Source organism: Dermochelys coriacea, chromosome 2, assembly GCF_009764565.3.
Source record: "Dermochelys coriacea isolate rDerCor1 chromosome 2, rDerCor1.pri.v4, whole genome shotgun sequence".
Taxonomy (NCBI): Eukaryota; Metazoa; Chordata; order Testudines; family Dermochelyidae; genus Dermochelys; species Dermochelys coriacea.
In genome coordinates, this window is record NC_050069.1 from 32,896,363 (window position 1) to 32,920,460 (window position 24,098).

Below are 24,098 nucleotides of genomic sequence, written 5' to 3' on the forward strand. Positions count from 1 at the left end.
AGTTTATTTGAGCATAAGCTTTCGTGAGCTACAGCTCACTTCATCGGATGCATATGAGAGCTTATGAAATTTGTTAGTCTCTAAGGTGCCACAAGTACTCCTTTTCTATTAGCTTCTCAGTTACCCAAGAGTAAATCAAGAGTAACTCCACTGAAGTCAACGGAGTTACACCAGTGAGGAGAGAGTCAATGCACAATACACATTATGTACGTACTATTTGTCATCCATTATGACATTTTATTGACATTGTAGTAGTCATATAACAAGTTCTTCAAATATATAATCAGAGGGAAAAAGGTGAGGCCAGGGGTACTCAGGCAAACAAAAAAAAAATATAAAAGAATACCATCACATAAATATGAAAGAACGTATCTGTCAATTTCCTGTCAGTATAAAAATAACTGTAATATAATTCTATACAACCAGTCTATTTTAGATATGATTATAATTCAAACAGGTAGCTGCAGCCAAAACATGTAACTGGTTGCTCACACAGTTCCTGTGAACTTCAATAGGAACTCTAATCACAGAAGTTGGCCCTTGGGGAGCATGATGCCACTTGGAGCAATTGACTCTACCATCATAAGACCGAACGATCCTAACAGGCCCCCTATTTACACTACAGACATGGATGTCCCTCTGGTAATTACACTTTCAAGATACGTATTGTGGACAGGACTGTGCTGTAACCAAGTCACTTAACTGGGCTAGAGCCTTGGCATTGGCTAAAACAGTTTAAAACACTTCAGAAACTGTCACGTCTCAGAGAGGTGGATGAGGCTTTTTTTAAACAACTAACAAAATCATCAAAAGCACAGGACTTGGTGGTGATAGGGGACTTCAACTACCCAGACATCTGCTGGGAAAACAACAAAGCAGGGCACAGATTATTCAAAAAGTACTTGGACTGTTGGAATGTATTGGAGACAATTTTTTATTTCAGAAAGTGGAGAAAGCTACTGGGGGGCGGGGGAGGCTGTTCTAGATTTGATTTTAACAAACACGGAAGAACTGGTTGAGAATTTTAAAGTGGAAGGCAACTTGGGTGAAAGTGATCATGAAATGGTAGAGATCAGTTCCTAAGTAATGGTAGGAGGAGGAGAGAACAGCACAATAAAGACAATGGATTTCAAGAAGGCAGACTTTAGCCAATTCAGGTAATTGGCAGGTAAAATCCCATGGGAAACAAATCTAAGGGTAAAAACAATTGAAGACAGTTGGCAGTTTTTCAAAGAGACATTATTAAGGGCACAAGAGCAAACCATCCCACAGCGTAGGAAAGATAGGAAGTATGGCAAGAGACCTCCCTGGCTTAACCAGGACATCTTCAATGATCCAAAACTCAAAAGAAGAGTCCTACAAAAAAGTGGAAACTCAGTCAAATTACAAAGGGTGAACAACAAAAATATGTAGAGACAAAATTAGAAAAGCCAAGATATAAAATGAGATCAAACTAGCTAGGGACATAAAAGGAAACAAGAAAACATTCTACAAATACATTAGAAGCAAGAAGAGGAAGACCAAGGACAGAGTAGGCCCGTTACTCAATGAGGTGGGAAACTCAGTAACAGAAAATGTGGAAATGGCAGAGGTGCTTAATGACTTCTTTATTTCGGTTTTCACCAAAAGGTTGGTGGCGATTGGACATCTAACATAGTGAATACCAGTGAAAATGAGATAGGATCAGAGTCTAAAATAGGGAAAGAACAAGTCAAAAATTACTTAAGACAAGTTAGATGTCTTCAAATCACCAGGGCTTGATGAAATGCATCCTAGAATACTCAAGGAGCTGACTGAGGAGATATCTGAGCCGTTAGCAATTATCTTGAAAAATCATGGAAGACAGGAGACATTCCAGAAGACTGGAAAAAGGCAAATATAGTGCCCATCTATAAAAAGGGAAATAAGGACAACCCAGAGAATTACAGACCAGTCAGCTTAACTTCTGTACCTGGAAAGATAATGGAGCAAATAATTAAACAATCAATTTGCAAACACTTAGAAGATAATAAGGTGATAAATAACAATCAGCATGGATTTGTCAAGAACAAATCTTGTCAAACCAACCTGATGGCTTGTTATCCTGTCAAAGAAAGCTTTGTGGATACGGGGGAAGTGGTAGATGTAGTGTAGCTTGACTTTAGTAAGGCTTTTGATACTGTCTCGCATGACCTTCTCATAAACAAACTAGCGAAATGCAACCTAGATGGAGCTACTGTAAGGTGGATGCATAACTGGTTGGAAAATTGTTCCCAGAGAGTAGTTATCAGTGGTTCACAGTCATGCTAGAAGGGCATAATGAGTGGCATCCTGCAGGGATCGGTTCTGGGTCCAGTTTTGTTCAATATCTTCATCAATGATGTCGATAATGGCATAGAGAGTACACTTATAAAGTTTGCAGACTATACCAAGCTGGGAGGGGTTACAAGTGCTTTGGAGGATAGGATTAAAATTCAAAATGATCTGGACAAACAGGAGACACGGTCTGAAGTAAACAGGATGAAATTCAATAAGGACAAATGCAAAGTACTCCACTTAGGAAGGAACAATCAGTTGCACACATTAAAAATGGGAAATGACTGCCTAGGAAGGAGTACTGCGGAAAGGGATCTGGGAGTCATAGTGGATCACAAACTAAATATGAGTCAATAGTGTAACACTGTTGCCAAAAAAGCAAACATCATTCTGGGATGTATTAGCAGGACTACTGTAAGCAAGACATGGGAAGTAATTATTCCGCTCTACTCTGTGTTGATTAGGCCTCAACTGGAGTAGTGAGTCCAGTTCTGGATGCCACATTTCAGGAAAGACGTGGATAAATTGGAGAAAGTCCAGAGAAGAGCAACAAAAATGATTAAAGGTATAGAAACCATGACCTATGAGGGAAGACTGAAAAAAATGGGTTTGTTTAGTCTGGAGAAGAGAAGACCAACAGGGGATATGATAACAGTTTTCAAGTACATGTTATAGGGCGGAGGGAGAAAAATTGTTCTTCTTAACCTCTGAGGAAGGACAAAAAACAATGGGCTTAAATTGAAGTAACGGCAGTTTAGGTTGGATATTAGGAAAAACTTCCTAACTGTCAGAGTGGTTAAGCATTGGAATAAATTGCCTAGGTAGGTGGTGGAATCTCAATCACTGGGGATTTTTAAGAGCAGGTTGGACAAACACCTGTCAGGGATGGTCTAGATAATACTTAGTCCTGCCTTGAGTGCAGGGGATTGGACTAGAGGACCTTTCCAAGTCCCTTCCAGTTTTATGATTCTATGACACTACTAATGTAAGTCTCTACAAAACCTCTAGACTGAGTACACCAAATTGATCCTGACAAATCTCTTTTCATGAGTTGCAGAATTTGGATTGGAATGAGCCACTACAAACTTGGGTATATGAGTATTCCCCTCAATCCCCCAAAAATACATTTTTCTGAAGAAAAAGAAACAACTCAGACCACACTGAAAAATGCCATAAAGATCTTGTGAAATAAAGCACAAACACATACGATATCATTTGCTTTGGAAGCATATTTACTCCTCAAAACAGAAAACAGTACGCACATGGTCCACAATTAAAAGCTTGCAATTCGTCTAACTAGTTATGTCCACCATTCTACTGTATTTGCCCTAGTTACCAGTACACCATTATAGAAGAACGGTCATACTGGGTAAGATCAAGGGTCCATCCAGCCAAGTATCCCGTCTTCTGAAAGTGGCCACTGCCACGTGCTTCAGAGAGAATGAACAGAACAGGTAATCATCAAGTGATCCATCCCCTGTTGCCCATTACCAGCTTCCGGCAAACAGTACTTTCTTAGTATACAGTCTATTACGATTTTCTGGCCTACCCAATCCAATGTGTGTTAAAAACCACACGACTGAAGCTGAGCTGGGTGGGCAGGTCTTTTAAAAATTACCACCACCATCAATGCAAGTGTCCTGTCCTTTGTGATTTTCCTTAAACAATTTTCCATCGTTTTATGCAATCAACTATGATCTCTTCCAAACAAACACATTTGGGGTTGAAATTTAGATCTTAAACAGTAATAGCTAATAAACAAGGAAGAAAAACTCAGGATTATAGTTCAGTTTCTTCTTCTGTTCAAGTTTCACTTTAATGGACCTTTTATAATTAGAATCAGTCAACTTGCAGGTACTCAACATGGAAGAACCCTCAATAGAAGGAAAATGGCACATCATCTTCCCCTGTTTGTACAGGTGAGGGCATGCCAGACAGAGGTATCCTGACTCAGGAAGCTTCTATCCAGGTCCTGGTCCTGACTTGCTGGGAAAGTCACTTGCATGTCCCTGCCAAAGGAAACCAGGTCGGGGAATCATTTGGCATAAGAGGTGTCCATTTGTGGAATTCCTCTTAATGCATATAAGAGATGGCTTGTCTGCATAGGTTCCAGGAGCATAAGGACTTTCACTGACAGGATGCACATGCAGATGTCTGGGATGGAGGAGACAACTACATGTGAATACAGCAGATCCAGAGGAGGAGAAACCCTGCTCGTTGGGGAGGAGACTGTGTTTGCCACCTTGGGTCCCCTGTCCATCAAGATCAAGAACCAGTATGCTATACTGTATAAGCTTTTGTGAGCTACAGCTCACTTCATCGGATGCATTTGGTGGAAAAAACAGAGGAGAGATTTATATACACACACACAGAGAACATGAAACAATGGGTTTATCATACACACTGTAAGGAGAGTGATCACTTAAGATAAGCCATCACCAGCAGCAGGGGGGGGAAAGGAGGAAAACCTTTCATGGTGACAAGCAAGGTAGGCTAATTCCAGCAGTTAACAAGAATATCAGAGGAACAGTGGGGGGTGGGGTGGGAGGGAGGGAGAAATACCATGGGGAAATAGTTTTACTTTGTGTAATGACTCATCCATTCCCAGTCTCTATTCAAGCCTAAGTTAATTGTATCCAGTTTGCAAATTAATTCCAATTCAGCAGTCTCTCGTTGGAGTCTGTTTTTGAAGCTTTTTTGTTGAAGTATAGCCACTCTTAGGTCTGTGATCGAGTGACCAGAGAGATTGAAGTGTTCTCCAACTGGTTTTTGAATGTTATAATTCTTGACGTCTGATTTGTGTCCATTCATTCTTTTACGTAGAGACTGTCCAGTTTGGCCAATGTACATGGCAGAGGGGCATTGCTGGCACATGATGGCATATATCACATTGGTAGATGCGCAGGTGAACGAGCCTCTGATAGTGTGGCTGATGCGATTAGGCCCTATGATGGTGTCCCCTGAATAGATATGTGGACAGAGTTGGCAACGGGCTTTGTTGCAGGGATAGGTTCCTGGGTTAGTGGTTCTGTTGTGTGTGGTTGCTGGTGAGTATTTGCTTCAGGTTGGGGGGCTGTGTGTGAGCAAGGACTGGCCTGTCTCCCAAGATCTGTGAGAGTGATGGGTCATCCTTCAGGATAGGTTGTAGAGCCTTGATGGATTGGAGAGGTTTTAGTTGGGGGCTGAAGGTGATGGCTAGTGGTGTTGTGTTATTTTCTTTGTTGGGCCTGTCCTGTAGTAGGTGACTTCTGGGTATTCTTCTGGCTCTGTCAATCTTTTTCTTCACTTCAGCAGGTGGGTATTATAGTTGTAAGAATGCATGATAGAGATCTTGTAGGTGTTTGTCTCTGTCTGAGGGGTTGGAGCAAATGCGGTTATATCGTAGCGCTTGCCTGTAGACAATGGATCGTGTGGTGTGATCGGATGAAAGCTAGAGGCATGTAGGTAGGAATAGCGGTCAGTAGGTTTCCGATACAGGGTGGTGTTTATGTGACCATCGCTTATTAGCACCGTAGTGTCCAGGAAGTGGATTTCTTGTGTGGACCGGTCCAGGCTGAGGTTGATGGTGGGATGGAAATTGTTGAAATCATGGTGGAATTCCTCAAGAGCCTCGTTACCAGCACTCCCAGCTATCTTCGAGACACCACCGATTTCCTGAGGAAACTACAGTCCATTGGTGATCTTCCTAAAAACACCATCCTAGCCACTATGGATGTAGAAGCCCTCTACACCAACATTCCACACAAAGATGGACTACAAGCCGTCAGGAACAGTATCCCCGATACTGTCATGGCTAACCTGGTGGCTGAACTTTGTGACTTTGTCCTGACCCATAACTATTTCACATTTGGTGACAATGTATAACTTCAAATCAGCGGCACTGCGATGGGTACCTGCATGGCCCCACAGTATGCCAACATTTTTATGGCTGACTTAGAACAACGCTTCCTCAGCTCTCGTCCCCTAATGCCCCTACTCTACTTGCGCTACATTGATGACATCTTCATCATCTGGACCCATGGAAAAGAAGCTCTTGAGGAATTCCACCATGATTCAACAATTTCCATCCCACCATCAACCTCAGCCTGGACCAGTCCACACAAGAGATCCACTTCCTGGACACTACGGTGCTAATAAGCGATGGTCACATAAACACCACCCTGTATCGGAAACCTACTGACCGCTATTCCTACCTACATGCCTCTAGCTTTCATCCAGACATACCACTCGATCCATTGTCTACAGCCAAGCGCTACGATATAACCGCATTTGCTCCAACCCCTCAGACAGAGACAAACACCTACAAGATCTCTATCATGCATTCCTACAACTACAATACCCACCTGCTGAAGTGAAGGAACAGATTGACAGAGCCAGAAGAGTACCCAGAAGTCACCTACTACAGGACAGGCCCAACAAAGAAAACAACAGAACGCCACTAGCCATCACCTTCAGCCCCCAACTAAAACCTCTCAACGCATCATCAAGGATCGACAACCTATCCTGAAGGACGAGCCATCGCTCTCACAGATCTTGGGAGACAGACCAGTCCTTGCTTACAGACAGCCCCCCAATCTGAAGCAAATACTCACCAGCAACCACACACACACAACAGAACCACTAACCCAGGAACCTATCCTTGCAACAAAGCCCGTTGCCAACTCTGTCCACATATCTAGTCAGGGGACACCATCCTAGGGCCTAATCACATCAGCCACACTATCAGAGGCTCGTTCACCTGCGCATCTACCAATGTGATATATGCCATCATGTGCCAGCAATGCCCCTCTGCCATGTACATTGGCCAAACTGGACAGTCTCTACGTAAAAGAATGAATGGACACAAATCAGATGTCAAGAATTATAACATTCAAAAACCAGTTGGAGAACACTTCAATCTCTCTGGTCACTCGATCACAGACCTAAGAGTGGCTATCCTTCAGCAAAAAAGCTTCAAAAACAGACTCCAATGAGAGACTGCTGAATTGGAATTAATTTGCAAACTGGATACAATTAACTTAGGCTTGAATAGAGACTGGGAATGGATGAATCATTACACAAAGTAAAACTATTTCCCCATGGTATTTCTCCCTCCCTCCCACCCCACCCCCCACTGTTCCTCTGATATTCTTGTTAACTGCTGGAATTAGCCTACCTTGCTTGTCACCATGAAAGGTTTTCCTCCTTTCCCCCCCTGCTGCTGGTGATGGCTTATCTTAAGTGATCACTCTCCTTAGAGCGTGTATGATAAACCCATTGTTTCATGTTCTCTGTGTGTGTATATAAATCTCTCCTCTGTTTTTTCCACCAAATGCATCCGATGAAGTGAGCTGTAGCTCACGAAAGCTTATGCTCTAATAAATTTGTTAGTCTCTAAGGTGCCACAAGTACTCCTTTTCTTTTTGCGAATACAGACTAACACGGCTGCTACTCTGAAACCTATGCTATACTGGTAACAGGAGTTGAGGAGCAGACTCCAATGGTTGAAGAAGAATCACCTGCCCCCCAAGGCAGGGTGACTCATGAACAGTAGACGCAGGGTGAGGGTGGTTGGGGATCCCTTTCTGTGGGGGATTGAGGCATCCATTTACCAACCTGATATGATATTCTGCCTATCCGGAGTCCACATCTGAGATGTTACTGAAAGGTTGCTGAGGCTCATCTATCCCTCCAACCACTACTCGTTGCTCATCCAGGTAGGCACTAATGATACTGCCAGGTATGACCCTGAGCAGATAAGAAAAAACTACAGAGCTTTAGGAGCAAGGGGGAAGGAGTCAGGGTGGCAGGCTGAGTGCTCGCCCATCCTCCCAGTTGAGGGTAAGGACGGGGACATGTGCATCCTGGAGATAAATGCATGGCTGTGTAGATACAGAAGGGGAGGGCAGCATGGGCTTGCAGTGGAAGACGGTAGATTCAGGGAATGTGCAGAAATTTAGGACACAAGAGAGCAACTGTCTACACCATTCTACAAAGGCATTCTTCCTTTTGCAATGGTGGAGAGTTTCATTTTGTATATCACTAACCTGATTTCCTTCTTTGAAAAAAACAACAAATTTTGTAGTTAAGGAGAATGGAGGCCAATCTTATGAGAGGAGACTGAAAGAGCTTGTCTTGTTTAGCCTAGTAAAAAGAAGGCTAAGAGAGGATATGATTGCTCTCTAAAAATACATTAGCTGGGTAAATACCAGTGAGGGTGAAGAGCTATTTAAGCTTAAGGACAATGCCTGCCAGTACATTACCATCTAAGGGACTGTCAAACAAAGAAGGAGTGATTCCTTCTAAAACCTCTCTCCAGGAAAAGGGATGATCTTAAAATGAAAGTCTTACTTAATACTTTATCTGTTTTTCCCTTATTTTCTTTATGTTTAATAAAAGGTTAAAAGTATTTTTAATGGTGTATTTGCCATGGTGCGAAGCAGGTCTCCATATACCAAACCTTATTTAACACTGTTTAATGCGGGACAGTAACTGGGTTATATCAACAGCTTTGGGCTGTTTATTCAATTGAAATTAGTATAGCAGCTCTCAAACATTTATAACTAATCCTTTTGGAAGTATGTTATATTTTCTAGTCAAGCAAAAAGAAACATGTCTGGGAAAAAGAGATTTTGTATTGAGGTTTATATTTGCATTATTGTTTGTTTTGTTTTGTTTTAAGTTCAGCCACAGTTATTTGTTGTGACCTGTAACAATGTAAGGAATCTGTTTGCAAAATTTACTAATTCTGGTTGATATTTTGAAGTTGTTCTTATGAAAACTACTGTATTGTAGAATATCTCTCTGTCTCTCCACCACTCATGACAGGCCACTAAGCACACCTGTCCCGGGCTAGATACAGTGAAGAGTAGTTAACCCTAATGACTGCAGTCTGACCAGTCAGTAGTATGCTAAGGTTGGTTGGATTGGGGAGAAGGCACTTCCTTCAGCTTGTCTATATGGGACTCAGATCTGGAGAGTGAAAAATTAAATGCAGCAGGACAAAGGAACTAGGTATTGATACGCATAAACTTGAGGGACTTGGAGCCACAGGTAGCTTGGGGCAGGAGAGATGCAAAGAAGAGGCATGCTTTTGTAGCAGGGAAGGTTTGGTTTAGCTGTGGGACTAACCAAGGTGAAAGCAAGCTGACTGGGGGTGAGGGATGGGAAGAGAGATGGAATGATGGAAATCGGGTGACCAGACAGCAAGTGTGAAAAATCGGGATGGGGGGGTGGGAGGTGGGGGTAATAGGAACCTATTTAAGAAAAGCCCCAAATACGGGGACTGTCCCTATAAAATCGGGACATCTGGTCACCCTAGATGGAAATAACAAGTCATGTGCTGCAGCTGAAGGACTGCCCCAGAAGACACTGACCTCCAGCTCTGGAGTGGTGAGGAAAACAAGTCAGGGAAATACATGTAGGGTTTACTATTTTTGTATAGATCTGTGTATTTCTCCTACAACTAAGTAAGGGACATTGTGATTCAAAATCCTGGTGTGTATTGTATGTGACACCTATCACATGTCCTTGAAGAGTTAACGAGTAGGCCCCACAACTGGAGATCTGCAGGAAAGTGTTTTGAAACTACAAGGGAGCCTGACGGTCAGCACAGGTAACAGGGGCTAAACAGTTGGACTGTGAGGTCTCAGCTCTCAGGAAGGAGTGCTAGACAGATGATCTGCACCTTGAGAGTGTGACCAGGGATCCAAAAACAGGGGCAGTACCTGGATTCAGTTCAAACTCCAGGGGTTTAAAAACACAGGTCCCAATCTGGTGAGTGACCAAGAGGGGGAACTTGACTAGATCTGTGACATGACATCAACAGAGAATTTGAGCTATATAAATAAGTTTCTAAAACAATCAGCTACAGTTAAACTAACAACTTCTCTAAATCAACCCCTGGTAAGAAGAGAAAAAGCCTTGTGATGTCTTCTTCAAACCATTAAAGAGCAAAGGACAGTTGAAATTCAATTATGTTATAGCATTTAAGCCTCTTTTCCTAGATTAAAGCTTTGAACGCAAGGAACGTCTATTAAGACTCACAGCACTACATGAAATGATCCAATACTGTACTTACGTCTGTAACCTACAGTAACAATAAAGATTCCAAGTGAGACAAAGACATTCAGAAGTACCAAAACCCTTAGGAACTTATGTTCAGCTGCCAGATGAATGACATGATTCACATGACAAATTGTTCTTACAGTGTTATATAAACATTGCGAGGTGCTTGCAGTATGACTTTGGATCCAATCCAAATAAAAATATGCATGGTCTTTTGAAACTTATAATCCTCAGAATGCCATGTATGCTGGCTCAGAGTTGACAAACCTTCCCAAGGAAAAGGCCTGCCCACTGCGAAAGGGCAGACATGGGGCACTAAAGTGCAAACAAAATACAGATCAGACTAGTGAACTGCAGTACAGGAGAAGTGGTGCTCATTAAGAACCTCATACCTCATTTATGGGATTCATCTCAATTCCCTATACTGAACTTGTCTGCTTCCCTATCAACAGGGTCACCACAGCCCTAGAGCTCGACTGGTCCTAGAGGGAAAACGGGGGGAAAACAAAAGTGCCTTTTGTTTCAATGGTGGCTTGGAACATGTCTCTTTTCCACAATCCAGAGAGATGCTGGGCCACCTCCATCTCATTTAACACCATTGTTTTTGATGGAGATGTGATGCTGACAGACCAGCTCAAGCCAAAGGCCAATTCGCTTGTGTATGAATATCAAAGAAGTGTTACTTACATTAATATGTATTCAAGCCAGTTCAATTGTGTCAATAATGTTCAAAAGAGATGTTACTTGTATTGTTTTCGCTTGTCTATGTCCTGTTGTTTACTATTGCATGACATTTACATTATGTATGCCCTAGTAATTAAATAACCCTAGGTCAAAAGGTGTGTTAATGTAACAGTATATTCAAGGGTTAAAACTTCATGAAAAACTAATGAAATGTTACTTGTATTTGTTTCCTTATCTATTTCTATTATAATTAAGGCTATGTTTATGTCACGGAGCTCATGGATGCCATGACTTCCAGAAACCTCCATGACATTTTCTGTTTCAGCCCCTGGAGCTGCAGGACTGGTGCTGGCAGCCAGTGGCGCCCCCGGCAGGTTTTCAATGGCAGGCAACAGCCTCCTCAGGGTCTCTCTGCAGGGTTTCAGCAACAGCTTCCTCAGGGGGCCCATCTCAGGGTTCCAGCGACTGGGGACAGCCGAGTGGGGAAACCCTGCAGCTCCCAGCCTCCATGGTGGCAGGGAAAATCATGGAGCCGCAGCAGCAAAAGTCAGACAGGTCACGGCTTCTGTGAATTTTTGTTTATTGCCCGTGACCTGTCCATGACTTTTACTAAAAATAACCATGATAAAATCTTAGCCTTAATTATAATGTAATGGCAGGCATTTATATTATGTTTATAACTAACTAAAATACCCATCAAACGCAATTGGAGCCTTGGAAATGTGAATGAAGAAGAGTGCTAACTTCAAAGCAAAGACCATTGTGTTCAACAATGGGAATTCACAGACACAGTCTGCATTTCCTACTCATCATCAAAGGAAAGCCCACAAGGATAAAGACATTGTTCAGATTGTTTTCTGGAGAAGAAGCTATAAATACTCATTCAAGGGATGGTCCTGTATCTCTGGACTGTTTGGATTCTAACAGGGTAGAATAACTGAACAAGAAGATGGAGATTCCCAGAATTACTCTGGGTAGCGCTGAAAAGATCTTTGAGAAACTGGAAGATTACTATCTCTCTGCTATTGTTTTGGACTTACAAACTTTGACTCACCTGATATTATATTTTACCTGCTTTAACCTCTCAATGACAGGTTTTAGAGTAGCACCCGTGTTAGTCTGTATCCGCAAAAAAACCAGGAGTACTTGTGGCACCTTAGAGACTAACAAATTTATTAGAGCATAAGCTTTTGTGGGCTACAGCCCACTTCATCAGATGCATTGAATGGAACATATAGTAAGAAGATGTATATATACACATACAGAGGTGGAATTTGCCATACAAACTGTAAGAGGCTAATTAATTAAGATGCGCTATTATCAGCAGGAGAAAAAAAACTTTTGTAGAGATAATCAAGACAGCCCATTTAGACAGGTGACAAGAAGGTGTGAGGATACTTAACATGGGGAAATAGATTCAATATGTATGATGACCCAGCCACTCCCAGTCTATTCAAACCCAAGTTAATGGTATCTAGTTAATAACCTCTCAATGACTCATTCTTTTTCTTAGCTAATAAATCTTTAGTTAGTTTACTAGAGAACTGGCTGCCAGCATTGTCTTTGGTGTGAGATCCAAAGTGCCAACTACTTTGAGATAAGTGGCTGATCCTTTGGGATTGGGAGTAACCCGATGTGGTATGACCATTATCACTAAATTCAGTTTGTCTGGGTGGCATGATAGGCTGAGGTGCCTAAGGGAGCTGTCTGTGTCTCCCTTGTTAAAGTGATACAGGACTGCACATTTGTTACTGGCTTGGTGAAATGTAATAATAAAATATAACACCAGTTTGCAATGTCTGCCCTTGTTTTCTGACAGTCTTCTCCGAGATAGACACTCACAGTTGTGAGCCATTCCTGACAGCCTAACAAGAGGGATAGAATGTATGCTTGTGCTGTTCTTGCATGTTTCCCTATGCAATGTTTCCTATGTTTCTTCTGCTGAGAAAAGCAGTTTTAGGGCCTTTAAAGAACCAGAAGAGAAGCTGAGTGACAGGAGAATGTGCCAACAGTGTCTGGGGAGACTGGAAGTTTGTGCTGGACAAAGGGGAAATTCTGTATTAAAAGAAGAGGAAAAGTTATGATTGAGAAAGAATAAAGTAACAGGGATGACAGAAATAGCTTTATTGAGTGAGGTAAGGCAGAAAATAGAATATAGCGATAAACTTCATAATAAATCAGTGTTGAAAAAAAAACTGTAAATGTAAGAAGTTGTTAGTTTAATGACAGAATTAGAAACCACCTTCTACCTGGAATCCCAGTAGTGAAGAACTAATGCCCACTAATGCCCATTCAGGGACACTTTGTCTTCCATCTTACTGACAGGCTTCAACTGACATTTACTGTCTATTGGCCAGTTGGTAGGAAGTACTCAGCATCAGAAAGATACTGAAGCAGTTCTGGTGGTCCAGCCTCCCCAAATTGTCATAACAGAGAATTTCAGGTATTTCCACCAATCCCTAGGACACATGATGCAGAAAGCAGAACCACTGGGTGCAGCCATTGCTTAAAAGGCTTAGTTTTAGTTATTGTCATTTTATTACTAAAAATCAGGTATTTCTGCAGATTAGAATTTTTTTTTGCTTTTAACTCCTCCTCAATATTACCACCATGTGTGGAGGGTAGAACTGGCATGCACATACAACACCGCACCATCACTACCTAAGGTACATTATATTGCTCTATTGAGATCCCCTCCAGCTCCTAAAAAAAAAAAAAAAAAAGGCACAGTTTAGAAGGGATTGGGAAATCTGACTAGTAAAACAACCTCTCTCTTCTTTTACTGAGCTGTTTTGGAGTCATAGAGATATTAAATCTGGGCTTTGTGGCCCCTTTAAAATCCTTGCTCAATGATAGCCACTGAAAAAGCCACCCTGCGTAGTACATTCTCTAGTCATGTCATTGCTATGTTGAAATACCTCATTATAATTTTAACTGTTTGGAGGACATTACTAGCTATTCTCTCCCTTGCCAACCCCCAATTTGTTTGTTCTACTTTCTTCCCAAAAAGTGTAATGTTAACATTTTAAAATTGTAGTGGGGGCTTTTTTTTTAAATATCATACACAACCTTTGCATCACTTCCTGCTTGAAAGGAGAGGCTGAGAGCACTGCCATGATACAAAGACAACAGTTGTGTCAGAACTGATCATGTTCCAAATGAGCCACTGAAAATAGAAGACCTTAATATTCTTTTGTTTTTCTCTTTTATCCATTCATTCCAATCACCATTCCTAGTTACAATAACCCCCATTCCCTCAGCAGCTATATGAGCCAAACCAGTGCAGAGTTCTCTAGCAACAGAAACGACTGATAGCTAACTATTATTACTGCAGGAAAGTGTGGGCTAACATGATAAGAAACATTAAAATGTTATTTCTGACAGAGACTTTACACTGCCAGTTAGATTATTTCAAAAAAGTCCCTCAATATCACCATGGACTGTAACACATTTTTGTATAACAAAGCTGACTCCTGAGTTGTATTTGATTAGTAAAGGCTAGTACTTGAGTCAGGCATCCCATTCAGGTACAGTCCGTCTACAGAAGCACATAACAGGGAAATGCTTGCTTACCTGCTCTTCGTGGGGAGGCTGCTTGCCGATCAGTTTGTGTAGATGGAAAAACAGCAGGTATTAAAAGCCATGGGTTATTTATAGAATTTCCTTTCAACTACTTGTTTGATGCATTCTCTTGCAGTGTAACAATGGAAATTCTTCCCTTCTGAAACTGTTCAATGGATTCATATGCACAAGCAACATTAACTTTGATAAAAAGAACGAGGAGTACTTGATACAGTCTAACGCAGCTACCACTCTGAAACCTATTAACTTTGATGTTTCCTGTCTTGAATGCAAACTTAGTTTTTATATATCATCAGGCATGCTAGGGGAGTTAGAAAGTGCTCATTCTCCTTTCCAGCAAGAGGGGGAGAGAATTCAAGTTTATCAGACACCTTCTAGATAGGCATTGGTACAGAAATAGAGCAATACGATGGGACAGCACCATGATAGGAGGAATCCTCGTATCTTAACATTGCCTAGTAGCAGTGGGAAGAGTGAAGAAAATTGATCTTGTGGTTAGAGCACCGGACTGGGACTCAAGAGGTCTTGGTTTAGTTCCCAAATTTGTCAGTTTTCTTGTGTAACCTTGGGCAAGCCACTTAATCTCTGTGCCTTGGTTCCTCATTTGTAAAACGGGGATACTGTTTCCCCACTCTTTGTCTTGTCTATTTAGATTAGAAATTTTTGGGGAAAAGCAACTGGTTTTTTACTAGGTGTATGTTCGGCACTTAGCACCTTAAAGCCCCAATTTCAAATGGGGCCAAAGTATTGTTGTAATACAAATAATAGCTCTCATCTGGACATTGGCTCCCATATATCCTGGACATTTTCACAGTGTGGTCCACATCTCAACAGATTATCTTATATATCACCTTTCTACCTTCATGATCACTAGGGACACCTCTCCTCCCATTGATCAAATAGAGTGATGTAACTACATCAATTGCTTACATAGCAAAGTAGTATTAGGAAATATTTGATGTATTAGGCTTCTTTTACTGCAAGTTATTAGCTGGAAACAAGAGTCAGCAGTACATGATCAGCCAGCTCTCTATAGACAGACACTTTGGAAGCTGCTGGGCTCGTAGGTTTAGTCCTCTGGATGTTAAGTGGGTGTTTGGGGAGGAGTGTCCCTAGTATTTAAGTCCACAAAAAGGACTAATGAAATACATTAGATAAATATAGTATTGAATGAATAAGCTGAAGGAAGAAGGAAGAATGGAGAACACACTGTAGAGATATTACATAAATATGAGAGCAAAAGGCAAAATTAAAAAAAAAAGACAAAGAAGAGGAAAAGATACATTCTGACTTGTACAGGAAAGGAGATAAATGGAGCCAGGAACGGAAAGATGGTATGATAGCAGTGGAAGAGCTCATCAAATAAACAACCATTAAACAGAAAGTTCACTGACAGAAGTAAATACAGTACAAAAATTGGTCAAAACTGTTTCTTTAACTTGGCTTGGGAGTCATGACATCACACTTACTTTTCATCCTGGCTAATAGATGCAAGTAAATTTTCCAAGCCAAATTTCTCTCTGTTTACTATATTTGTCGGCCCTATTGTAGTCATTTAGCTACTGTAATACATAGCTGGTTAATTAAAGGAAGTCACCTGATAGGACAGGAATTACCACATATTGAATATGTGACTGCCAAAACAAGCACTTATCACTCAGAGTTCTGTATTAATACGCCTAGTAAGGAATCTATTTGTCAAAAAACTTTTCCTGAATCTTTTTATTGTCTGTATTGTTACAGACATACTTTCTGACAGGGTATTTTAAAATAAATAACCAAAGATAATTTAAACTGTTGTGATTATGTGTGTTATTTTGACAAAATATGCAGAATTTTAAAATATTGTGCATATAATTTTTAATTTTTTGATGCAGAATTCCCCAGGAATAATTATATGTAGATGTAATTTACTTTGCAATACTCACAGGAAACTCTTTGGGCAGGGGCGGCCAACCTGAGCCTGAGAAGGAGCCAGAATTTACCAATGTAGATTGCCAAAGAGCCACAGTAATACGTCAGCAGCTCCTCCATCAGCATCCCCGCTTCCCCATCCCAGTGCTTCCCACCCATCAGCAGCCCCGCCATTCAGTGCCTCCCGCTCCCTCCCGATCAGCTGTTTTGTGGCGTGCAGGAGACTCTGCGGGGCAGAAGCAAGGGCACTCCAGGCTCAGGGAAGGGGGCGGGAAGGGGTGGAGTGGGGGCAGGGCCTGTGGCACAGCCAGGGGTTGAGCAGTGAGCAGCTCCCCCGCACATTGGAAAGTTGGCGCCTGTAGCTCCAGCCCCGGAGTTGGTGCCTATACAAGGAGTAGCATATTAACTTCTGAAGAGCCGCAAGTTGGCCACCCCGTCTTTGGGCATAGGACTTGGACTCAAGCAGGTATAGTCAATTATTTTTTTGTCAAGGTCCAAATTGCTTGGTCAAGGTATAGTCAAGGTTCAGATTCAGAGAAAATAATAAAAAAAGATTTCAGGATCCGTTCAAAAGCATCTGTTGGCCCAGATTTGGCCCGCAATCCACTTTACTACCCTTGGACTCCACAGACCAAATTCTGTCAGAATCACCTTGGACTACTCACTCAAATTGTGTCTCAGTTTCCCCATCTGGAAAAAAGGGAAAAATACTTTTGCTAGCCAGGAAGCCCTTCAATGCCAACTGGCAGAGGGCCCACTTTACCAGAATTCGCATAAGGTCTCACTCTCATTGCCTCAACTTGCTGTTGCCATAATCTGTATCTAAGGGTATGTCTTCACTACCTGCCGGATCGGCAGGTAGCGATTGATCCAGCGGGGTAGATTTATTACATCTAGTTAAACATGATAAATCGATCCCTGAGCGCTCTCCCATCAACTCCTGTACTCCAGCACCGCGAGAGGCGCAGGCAGAGTCAACGGGGGAGCGGCAGCAGTCGACTCATCACGGTGAAGACACCACAGCAAGTCAAACTAAGTACATCGACTTCCGCTACGTTATTCACATAGCTGAAGTTGCGTAATTTAGATTGATTCCCCCCCAGTGTAGACCAGGGCTAAAAGGTGTAGTGTTAGGTGTCTTATGCAAACCGGTAACACACTAGTCATTATTACTGTGTGACATATGTCGGGTGGTGTATAAAGAATCATAGATGTGTGTTGGAAATATGTTCCTAAAATGTGTTTGGCAGCCAGTGCCTACGCACAGCCTGTCCTAGACAAAGGAATGCTGTTTCACAGGCCTGACTGCGTCTCCAATGTAAGTTGCATAGATTCATAGATACTAAGGTCAGAAGGGACCATTCTGATCATCTAGTCTGACCTCCTGCACAGCGCAGGCCACAGAATCTCACCCACCCACTCCTATGAAAAACCTCACCCATGTCTGAGCTATTGAAGTCCTTAAATCATGGTTTAAAGACTTCAAGGAGCAGAGAAACCTCCCTCAAGTCAACTGTGCCCCATGCTATAGAGGAAGGCGAAAAACCTTCAGGGGCTCTCCAATCTGCCCTGGAGGAAAATTCCTTCCCGACCCCAAATATGGCAATCAGCTAAACCCTGAGCATATGGGCAAGATTCACCAGCCACATACTACAGAAAATTCTTTCCTGGGTAACTCAGATCCCATCCATCTAATATCGCATCTCAGGGGTTTAGGCCTATTTACCCTGAATATTTAAAGATCAATTACTTACCAAAATCCCATTATCCCATCATACCATCTCCTCCATAAACTTATCAAGTAGAATCTTAAAACCAGATAGATCTTTTGCCCCCACTGCTTCCCTTGGAAGGCTATTCCAAAACTTCACTCCTCTGATGGTTAGAAACCTTCGTCTGATTTCAAGTCTAAACTTCCTGGTGGCCAGTTTATACCCATTTGTTCTTGTGTCCACATTGGTGCTGAGCTGAAATAATTCCTCCCCCTCTCCTGTATTTATCCCTCTGATATATTTATAGAGAGCAATCATATCTCCCCTCAACCTTCTTTTAGTTAGGCTAAACAAGCCAAGCTCCTTAAGTCTCCTTTCATAAGACAAGTTTTCCATTCCTCGGATCATCCTAATAGCCCTTCTCTGTACCTGCTCCAGTTTGAATGCATCCTTTTTAAACATGAGAGACCAGAACTGCACACAGTATTCTAGGCGAGGTCTCACCAGTGCCTTGTATAACGGTATTAAAACCTCCTTATCCCTACTGGAAATGCCTCTCCGGATGCATCCCAAAACCGCATTAGCTTTTTTCACAGCCATATCACATTGGCAGCTCATAGTCATCCTATGATCAACCAATACTCCCAAGGTCCTTCTCCTCTTCCGTTACTTCTAATTGATGCGTCCCCAATTTATAACTAAAATTCTTGTTATTAATCCCTAAATGCATAACCTTACACTTCTCACTATTAAATTTCATCCTATAACTATTACTCCAGTTTACAAAGTCATCCAGATCCTCCTGTACAATATCCCGATCCTTCTCCGAACTGGCAATACCTCCCAGCTTTGTATCGTCTGCAAACTTTATTAGCACACTCCCACTTTTTGTGCCAAGGTCAGTAATAAAAAGATTAAATAAGTTTGGTCCCAAAACCGATCCCTGAGGAACTCCACTGGTAACCTCCCTCCAGCCTGACAGTTCGCCTTTCAGTAGGACCCGTTGCAGTCTCCCCTTTAACCAATTCCTTATCCACCTTTTGATGTTCATATTGATCCCCATCTTCTCCAATTTAACTAATAATTCCCCATGTGGCACGGTATCAAATGCCTTACTGAAATCTAGGTAAATTAGATCCACTGCATTTCCTTTATCTAAAAATCTGTTACCTTTTCAAAAAAGGAGATTAGGTTGGTTTGGCACGATCTACCTTTTGTAAAACCATGTTGTATTTTGTCCCATTTACCATTGACTTCAATGTCCTTAACTAATTTCTCCTTCAAAATTTTTTCCAGGACCTTGCATACTACAGATGTCAAACTAACTGGCCTGTAGTTACCCAGATCACTTTTTTTTCCCTTTCTTAAAAATAGGAACTATGTTAGCAATTCTCCAATCATTTGGTACTACTCCTGAGTTTACAGATACATTAAAAATTCTTGCTAATGGGCTTGCAATTTCAGGTGCCAATTCCTTTAATATTCTTGGATGAAGATTATCTGGGCCCCCCGATTTAGTCCCATTAAGCTGTTTCAGTTTCGCTTCTACCTCTGATATGGTAATATCTACCTCTATATCCTCATTCCCATTTGTCATGCTACCATTATCCCTAAGATACTCTTTAGCCTTATTAAAGACTGAGGCAAAGTGTTTGTTTAGATATTGGGCCATGTCTAGATTATCTTTAACCTCCACTCCATCCTCAGTGTTAAGTGGCCCCACTTCTTCTTTCTTAGTTTTCTTCTTATTTATATGGCTATAGAACCTTTTACTATTGGTTTTAATTCCCTTTGCAAGGTCCAACTCTACTCGACTTTTAGCCCGTCTCACTTTATCCCTACATGTTCTGACCTCAATTAGGTAGCTTTCCTTGCTGATCCCTCCCATCTTCCACTCCCTGTATGCTTTCTGCTTCGTCTTAATCACCTCTCTAAGATGCTTGCTCTTCCAGCTTGGTCTACAACTCCTTCCTATGAATTTTTTCCCCTTTCTTGGGATTCAGGCTTCTGATAGCTTCTGCAGCTTTGATTTAAAGTAATCCCAGGCCTCCTCTACCTTTAGATCCCTAAGTTCTTCAGTGCAATCCACTTCCCTAACTAATTTCCTTAATTTTTGAAAGTCAGCCCTTTTGAAATCAAAAACCTTAGTTGCAGATTTATTTTTGTTAACCCTTCCATTTAGTTTGAACTGAATTAGCTCATGATCACTTGAGCCAAGATTGTCCCCTACAACCATTTCTTCTATGAGGTCCTCGCTACTCACCAAAATTAAATCTAAAATGGCATCCCCTCTAGTCGGTTCAGCAACTACTTCATGAAGGAATCCATCAGCTATTGCATCTAGGAAAATCTGAGCCCTATTATTACTACTAGCACTGGTCCTCCAGTCTATATCTGGGAAGTTAAAGTCTCCCATGATCACGCAGTTTCCATTAGTATTTACTTTATTAAAAACATTAAAAAGGGCTCTATCCATATCCAAATTAGATCCCGGAGGTCTATAGCACACCCCAAGTACTATCGTAGGAGAGGCTTTACTAGTTTTCTTCCCCAATGTAATTTTTGCCCACATGGACTCTGTCTTTTCCATTGCATCGCTTCTTATTTCTTTACATTCTACCTCATCATTGATATACAATGATACTCCACCACTTTTACCTTTGTTTCTGTCTTTCCTAAACAGCACATACCCTTCAATACCCGTAGTCCAGTCATGACTACTATTCCACCATGTTTCTGTTATCCCTATAATATCTGGTGTCGCTTCCTGCGCCAGTAGCTCTAGTTCCTCCATTTTGTTACCTAGGCTCCTCGCATTGGTGTATAAACATCTTAATTTTTGCTGTTTGGCCTCGCTCACATTTTGTACCCTATTAGGCACAGTCATTCTACAGCCAGTATAACCTATTAGACTAGTATCCACACCGCCCTCGCTCCTTATATACATTCTCCTACCCACAGCTGTATCCTTTCTTACTTCGTCTTCTTCCCTCTCAATGCTAAAATCTGGCGTGGAGATTTCCTGGACATCTCCCATCCATCTCCCCCCAATTCCTAGTTTAAAGCTCTCTTTATCAGTTGTGCCAGCCTCGATCCTAGAAGTCTATTTCCTTCCCTACTCAGATGAAGTCCATCCTGAGAGAACTGTCCTCTGTCCGTGAATGCCTCCCAGTGGCCATACATCCCAAAGCCCTCCTTATAGCACCACTGCCTAAGCCATCTGTTGACAGTCATAATCCTTGTCACCTTTGTTGCCCTTATCTAGGAACAGGAAGGATCCACGCTAAGATCACCTGAGCCTCAATTTCCTTAAGCGTCTTCCCCAGCCTAGCATAGTCTCCTATTACTTTCCAGCGAGAATCTAGCCGTACATTTGTCCCACATGAGGATAATTAGGGGATTTTTTTCCGCTCCCTTAGGATCCTTTCAACCTCAGGTCAAATACCATATATTAGCACCGGAAGACAGCAACCCTTCTATTCTCTGGATCAGCTCTAGTTACAGGCCATCGTTATTCTTTCAATAAGAGTCCCGATCACATAGACCTGCCTTTTCCTGTGACTGTGCTATCTCGAGTCTCTCCCCTATTCCCTCTGGCTGCAAGTTCTTTCCATTCCTATTTTCCCTTATAATCTTCTTCAACCATCCTGTATCCTCCTGGGGATCATATTTGGTGTAGTCTCCCTTGACTCTTCCGCTTTTCTATAGGACTAGCCTCTCTTCTCTCTTCCTTGCCCTTCCACCTTCAGTGACTACCTGCTGAGCCCCTTCTTCATTTCCAACTCTGCAAACCTGTTCCTAAGCTCTATTTCTCCTTCATTAGCCCGTCTTTTCCTCTGCCTGGTTCTTTGAGTCACATGTTTCCACTGACCACTTTCCTCACCCAGTCTCCCCTCAAAATTCCCCAACCCTGCTTCCGTCCATGAGTCTGAGCTTTTCCCTTCAGATACCTCATATCTTTGCTCCATCATCTGCTCAAACCCCTTCCTAAACTCAAGCAGACTTTCCACCTGCATCTCCAAACCTTGGATCTTTTCCTCCATCAGCTCTATCAGACGACATTTCATGCAGAAAAAACTCTTACTGGTTCCCCCCTCCAGGATCATGTACATACCACAGCTTCCACATCCAGTCATCCTCAATATGTCTTCCACTACAGGAGTCACTCCCACAGCTGCCTCCATATCCGTCATCACCTTCCCACCTAAATCCTGTTAATCTGGGAAACACAAGCCACACCAAAAAGACCACCCCCCCAGCAAAAGCAAACCCCAAACAAGCACCACAATACAAACTCCCACTCAAACTCCCCTGTTTAGAGCTCTGTTTGCTAGCTCCTGTGCCGCTGCAGCTGTTAAGGAAAGTGACACCAAAAAGACAATGAAAAGCACGTTTACAGGCAACGTAATCAAAACCATCAGGTGAGCAAGTGAGGAAAGATGACCTCTTAAACTCAGATAGGTGATGGAGACTGCACCCACAGGATGCCTTGTGAAACAGGGACAATGTACTTGGGGAGACAGAACCCAAGGCAAAAGGCCATTTTGGTATCTATCAGTGAGGGGACAGCAAGCACCCTTCAAGCCTATGAAAGTTAGGCCCCCTGGTATGGAGGACTAAGGATGATGATAACTTGATGTAAGTAAGGAAACTGCTTGGGCAAAGATCATAACTTGCTAGAATTAAGTTTTAGTCACTAGAAAAGATGTTGTTTATTTGTAACTTTTCCTATCTCACACTCTTACTTGAAATCACTTAAACCAGTGTTTTGTTATTTTTTATTATTAATTATTATTATTACAACAAAGCCATCTCACTGTGGTGTATTAAGCTGAAGTGTGGATCTCCAGCCAAACTAACAGGGTGGCCTATATTCTGTCTCTTTGGAGAATGAACTTGATAACTTCTGTGAGAGTCCAGTGAGAAGAACTGGACACTGCAGGGGAGACTTGGGATTGGAACGGCTGGTTTCACTCGGCAAGGAATAACCAGGCTGATGGAAAGCACGGTGAGCCCATTGTTCTGTGAGCATGCTGCTGGTGCTAGGACTTTGAGCCAAAGCTATCCAGGACAGAACCACCCAGGATTTCAGAGGAGGTAGTAACACAACCCCTTTCTGATCTGGATGAAAGTGTCTCCAAGTGTCACAACATCACTTCTGCCTGCTATTTTTGATTGTTGAACATTGTAAATACTCTAGGACAGGAACTGCTATCTTGTACATTGCTACTTCTATTGACAATCTAGAAGACAAAAATCTTTTTAAAAATAAATAAGTGATAAGTCACTGAAACATCTAAAAATAGTAGTAGTTACCTTAGATCAGTGGTCTCCAACCTTTTTACACCCAAGATAACTTTTTGAATTAAAGGGCAACCCAGGATCTACCCCACCCCTTCCCCAAAGCCCCGCCCACTCCATTCCCTCCCCCCCCCCCGTTGCTCGCTGTCCCCAACCTCACTCACTTTCACTGGGCTGGGGCAGAGGGTTGGGGTTTGGAGGGGGTGCAGGCTCTGGGAGGAAGTTTGGTGCATAAGGGGGCTCCGGGCTGGGGCAAAACATTGGGGTGAAGGAAGGAGTGTGGGGTGTGGGCTCTGGAGGTGGTTCTGGGCTGGGGCAGGGGGTTGGGTTGCAGGATGAGGTATGGGGTGCTGGCTCTGGAAGGAGGCTCAGGGCTGGGGTGCGGGCTCCCGCTAGGGGGCACTTACCTCGGGTACTTCCTGGTCAGTGGCGCAGCAGGGCTAAGGCAGGATCCCTGCCTGTCCCGGCCGCACTCAGGCACATCGGCCCCTCCTCTCCATCATGAGCTGAGCCACTCCCCCACCCTGCCAGCCAGTAGTGCAGCACATGGCCACGCCACTCTCA

The 24,098-nt window shown here is 42.4% G+C and overlaps 1 protein-coding gene across 3 annotated transcripts in view; it reads right to left on the reverse strand.

The window, feature by feature from the left end:
* EBAG9 (estrogen receptor binding site associated antigen 9) overlaps nt 1–24,098 on the reverse strand; it is a 51,208-nt gene that overhangs the window by 22,215 nt on the left and 4,895 nt on the right. Inside the window, exon 1 of one of the 3 annotated variants that reach the window (XM_038389608.1) lies at nt 7,078–7,081. The exons of the other annotated variants lie outside the window; for them this stretch is intronic. The gene's annotated coding sequence lies outside the window, so the exon portion shown is untranslated. Of the gene's footprint in view, nt 1–7,077; nt 7,082–24,098 lie in introns of those variants that run through there. 3 annotated transcript variants of the gene reach the window in all.